The 5,504-nt window shown below is 41.1% G+C and overlaps 1 long non-coding RNA gene across 1 annotated transcript; it reads right to left on the bottom strand.

Moving 5' to 3' along the window:
• Window positions 1-548: 548 nt before the first annotated feature.
• On the bottom strand, window positions 549-1,516 carry LOC135175703 (uncharacterized). Its single transcript, XR_010302442.1, has 2 exons — window positions 1,031-1,516; window positions 549-658 (listed from the first exon to the last, which is right to left on the bottom strand). It is a non-coding gene; the product is annotated as an uncharacterized LOC135175703 (long non-coding RNA).
• Window positions 1,517-5,504: the final 3,988 nt, after the last annotated feature.

Below are 5,504 nucleotides of genomic sequence, written 5' to 3'. Positions count from 1 at the left end.
AGTGCGAGAGAGTGAAGCTACTGTGGGAATACCTTTTACTGCTCACATCCCCTCGGTTCCGTTAGGTGTAAAGAAATTATAGCAGACTGTGCTGGAAATCTCTCCAGGGAACACACACTTGTATGACAAAGATTTTGTCTTTTTGAGACGAAGTCAAAACATCGGTGTCAAGTGAAACTCATTTTAGGGGCACTGCCGTGTGTATGTTTACTTGATTACCTGTGTGGAAAGGGGGGGGGGAGGGGAGGGGGGGGAGAAAAAAAGAAGCCTAAACCATGACATTTCATCCGGAAATCTGGGCAGCCAAACAGTTTGCAAGCTGAGGCGTGCTGTAGCCTCCTCTTCCACTGCTCCCGCCGCTCTCGCCGGGTCCATGCCCAGGCTGGAAACGCCGCGGTCCTGCCTGACTTGTGTGGCGCTGGCCAGCAGATCTCTTACAATTTTGTATTTCTAGGAGGGTTTTCCACTTCGAAAGCACTTTATGAGCATTAACGAATTAATCCCTGCACTTAGTTACTGAGCAGGCACTAAGGAATCTCAAAACTCCCTTCTATGATAAGATTTACTTTATTGTCGTTTCACGATTGTCAGTAAAGCAGACTGATTCACAGAGGTATCCAATGGCACGGCTCTCATCTTATCCAGGGGAAGGTGAGGTCTGGGATGGGAAAAACAAACAAACAAACAAACAAACACACAAACATCCCCCAACAAACAACCCATAACCAACCAACCAAAACCCAAACAAACAAACCCCCCAAACAAACAAACAAACCCCAGCCAACCCCCAAACCCCAACACTACCAAACACAACCAAACAAAATACAGCAGCTAAACACACAAGCTTCCTGTTATTATTTTTCGTGTCAAGGCAGTGTGTTTACATATACGATCAGTTTCTTACAAAAATAAATAAATGAATAACGAAATCTTTTAACAGCTTCAGTTCTCGAACTATTTCTCTTGCGTTAAAAGTTCCCAGGGTAGCTTTTCTTATGACATTTGAGAATCATCCCAGTTCATCTCTCACCTGAATCTTGTCATCTGTGCCATCTTGAAGTGATCTGTGAACAATGCTGGTCCCTTGGACAGCCCAACCTGGTCAATCAGGCAGAACAGACTATGCAAATGGAATGGAAAGGCGAAGCGATGGAGAACAGTGGACCCCATTGTCTTGGGCATTTCAAAGAGAAGCCCAGCTGCAGCAGGCGTTTCTGTCTCGGACTCTTGGTTGCTACTCTAATGTCATCATTGCAAAACATCACATTTTGAAAACTCTGCAGTCTGAATGCATGAGCAGCTCTCCGCAAAGATTTCGCTTTGCAGTGGCATCTATCGAAGTACCAAAAAAAAAAAAAAAAAAAAGGAAAAAATCCCCTCCACCATAACAACTGGGAACTGGGATCCCAGCCACGTTGCCCACTCACATCCCTCATTCCCTTTCCCTGCACTCCTAACAAACTACAGTGCAGCTGAGGCTAAACGCCTTTGGCAACCTTTTGGCGAATGGTTTGGTTTTCTTGCTTTTAGAGTTGAATCGGATGATGATTTAAGTTGCATTTAACTTATTTTCTGACGAGTCTCTTTCAGGCACTCTAATGAGCTAATGCCGAGGAAACATCGCCGTGAGCAGGCAGTGAAGTATTTATTCACAATCGCTTCCAAAACTCGAGATATGCGAGGCTTTAAAAGAGTCAGGCAGTATTTTTGCGAGCGATTAAACCGGCAGCTAAGCTGGGTATTTATGGGTCCGTCAGGAGGGTGTTTTGAATACTTAGTTCTCTAATAAACTGAAGCAGTTACCGTTCCTAAATATTGCTGCCAGCTCCGCTCCAGCACTGGTCCCGAAGTTAGCCCCATAATGGAAATGAACTTTCACTGTTGTAAAGCTGAGGGCTTTCAGATGATGAATGTGCATTTTCAAGGGACAAAATCATTGCACGTGTTACACTTACAGATCCTTTTCATTTTCTTTTGTTTGTAGGTGACACTGTGATCACCATGTGGTGAGCAGAGGAAACTCCCCTCTCTTCCATCCACTCTCGTGTCGGGAGCAAAGGTCTGTCACGGGTATCTTAAAATGCTGAGGGTTACCTTTTCCTCCTCCCCATTTCTTATCTTGAAGAAATTACTGAAAACAAAGTTTCTTCTTCAACAACGGCCTTATTACAGCAACCCATGCAAGGAGTGGATAGTGCCATGGCCAACTTCAGATGCTGCCTAGTTCATAGACAGAGAAGTCAGACATTTTAGTGGTCACTTAATGTTCATGCAGAAACAGAGAATAAGGTCTCATTGGACTGAGAGAATTGATCTAAGAAATCCTAATTATATTCTTTGTAGGACCAAGAATAATTCAGTGCTTCTTTCCTGCTCCTAAAACTGTCTCTTTCCCATTTTCTTGGGTAATTCAGTCTCAAATAACATCACCTGAATTACAAAGGAATCAAAGGATGGAATATTTTAAAATGGAACAATCATCCACTGTGATTTGGTTAGCTTTTAAATTTGAGTTTGCCCCTTTCAGAATTCAGAGTGTCTGTAAAAAGGGAAAGGTGAGAGTAACCAACAGAAGTGAAGAGAGGTTTAAGTGAATGGGGCAAACAAATCACTGCATAGGTGCCATTTAAGCTCATGGCCAGAAGTTTCATTCTCCTTGCCAAAGAGAGTTTTCCAAGGACAAGATCTGGGTTAACAGAAAAGCAGTTTCCATCTATATTGGCCTCTTGGTCAAAAGAGAAACAGCAAGAACTCGAGTTTGCTACCTGCTTTTACAATTGATTTAACAGAGATTGAGTGCTCTAGGCAGATATCCACAAGACTCTTCCTCCTATTAAGACTCACCACTTTAAGACTTTATCTACTAGACAAATAGATGCCCCAAAATCTGTCTTGGTTGAGCTTCAGGTACACTCTACACTCCTCATTTGCTAACTTGAATGCAGAAACCCAGAGGAAAAGCAATGTAGTGCAGCAGATGGCAACATAGACAATGCACATGTCCAGGGGTCAAATGCTCTCTTGCTGTAAGTAGTTGCATCTCTATCTGGATCTCTGCTAACTTCCAGAAAGAGGTTGTGAAGGAGGTGGATGAGGCAGATTACAAAGAGAGTCAGCTGCTTCTTGTACCTCCCATGGAAGTGTTGTCATGGGTCGACGTAGAGGTGTCTCCTTTGCAGACACTCCAGCTTCCATATGACAGTGGGATGATGATGTCCTTAGCACCCAGGCCATGGATTTGGGCCAGAGTTCCACAAGGTCACTCTGTCAGGGGAGAGAGGTGGGTTAGCCTCCCCAGGATCAGGCCTATTGTCCTTCCACAGTACCAAATACATTCTCATCCTCCCAGGTTAATGGCCTTGGCTCTGCTAGGAGGGAAATGGCCCAGATTTGCTCCTTGGGCGGGGTGCTGTGATAACCAGGAACCACTTGCTTCCCCAGCAGGCTCTATGTCTCCCTGCTACCAGGAGCTAATTGGAAACAAGCTCCTTCTGAGGAGCTGAACTTAGTTTTTCTCTCACAGATGGAACTTCTGCTCTGTCTCCCTGCCAGCCCTAGCCCTGGTACACTCAGCCACAGTTATCTCTGCTGATGCACTGACTGTTTTTTTTTTTCATGTTTATTATCATCCAACCCAGAGTTGTGCCATCTGGCACATGCACACATGGGGGGAAGAAAACCATATATTCAACAAATTGAGCGTACAGTTTTGTTTTGTTTTTTTTTTCTTGTTTTTCTTACTCTTCTAGTTTCCATTTAAAATTATGTGGAAGGGATAGCTGAGCAATTAACTTTCTTGAAAAATGATTACCCCCCTCCCCCAGTAATGAAATTAAAAAGTGTGGGAGAGCAGTGGTGTCAGGAAAGGAGAGGAACACTCCTGCTGAAATACAGTTTCTGCTTTTCCTCCCTCTGTGTTTAATTTCTCCTTATGCTCAGATAAGGAATATAATGCACATAAAATGTTTGTGTTAACTCTTTCTACTCAGGATTTGTTCTGGACGTTTAAACCATTATTTAAGCCATGCATTTTAAGCAAATGATATGCAACTCACCACACTCCTCCAAAGCGCTTGGGCACTGTGAGCCACCCTGAAGTCCTCAACACCTTTACTGTTTTCACTGCTACAATAAAAATGGATGTACGAATACTTCTGCAGAGTAGATATAAACCCCACCCATTGTATTTCCAGTGCAAATTAGTGTTTACTGCATTGCCAGCTTAATTCAAACATAGTTTTTAAATGAAGTTGCACATTCATTGTACTTTTCTTCTCTGATAATTAATATATTGTGAGACTATCAGTGGCACTGCTCATGGAAACAGTAATACACAATATACAATATTACTTGATTTATTTTCTTTTTATTTTTACTTAAGTTTTGTCTAATTACTGTGTTGTTAAGTAAGCCAGCAATCTTAAACTAACCACCAACTTCTGAAGAAACTCTAGAAATGCACGATAATGATGAAATTTAAATCCCTGCCAGTTATTCTGTAATGTCTGCACCATGGAAAAAAGAACTTCAGGTGTTTTTTTCAGGTGATTTTTTTGATTAAGTGTGTGTTTAATTTTTCACAGTGGAATTCTGTGCCATTTCCAAACTACAAAAATAGTTTAAAATAACCCTCTTCAAGGTAGTTGTTTCCTTTTTTCCCCCTGTTTTGTGGGGGGTTTGCATTATTTATTAATTTACTTACTTATTTCCTAACTTGAATGCTAGCTTTGAAAACATGAAAGAAAACAGTTCTTGGAACTAAAGTCTCAGCTACTCAGGTTTCTTTGGAGAGCATTTTGTTGTTTTTCAGATACAGATGCAGACTGGTCTCTGACATGTCAGTGCAACTGGTATAGTATCTGTATATTGAGTTAGATTCTGGTCTCCCATCTGTTTAAAATTCAAAATATCCTTTGCTCAAGCCCTAATCTAAGGCTAAGTAATGCCACTGTAGTGACTTCAAGTGGGATGTGGATCAAGGCCTGTTAGACTTGATCATTAGACCTCATGCCACAAGGCTGAGAGAGGCTCTTTTTACTACATGAAATCAGATTAGTTTGGAGTGAATTAGAAATGCTTGAACAGAGATGCTCAGAATTAGATTTTTATGCAATATTTTTAACTTTAAATATTTCCTACAAATAAAATTTGATAGCAAAATTAAAATTTACACTTAGCAGTATATTCCACTTATCTTTGATTTTTGTGTGAACTGCACTTTACTATTACATGCATTCATTGCCTTATTTCTGGCAACAGAACATGGCAATTTTTATGTAAATAACATGAGAAAAGAAAATCTATTGTAAAATACAACGTATGACAAATTCACTGAAACAAGCAAAATAATTTAAATAATGTTATTCAATAAATGCCAGGAAAGCAATCCCACACCTTCGCTGATTGAGGCTGCTTGGAAGTAAGCAATCAAAGGAGATTTTTTTGGTGCAGTAATACATTGAGCTTGTTCCAGCTGTTTCCCAAACAATTAGAAATTCAGCAAG

Source organism: Pogoniulus pusillus, chromosome 5 (assembly GCF_015220805.1).
Source record: "Pogoniulus pusillus isolate bPogPus1 chromosome 5, bPogPus1.pri, whole genome shotgun sequence".
Taxonomy (NCBI): domain Eukaryota; kingdom Metazoa; phylum Chordata; class Aves; order Piciformes; family Lybiidae; genus Pogoniulus; species Pogoniulus pusillus.
Note: the sequence above shows the minus strand (reverse complement) of the source record. Positions and strands in the feature narration are given on the sequence as shown.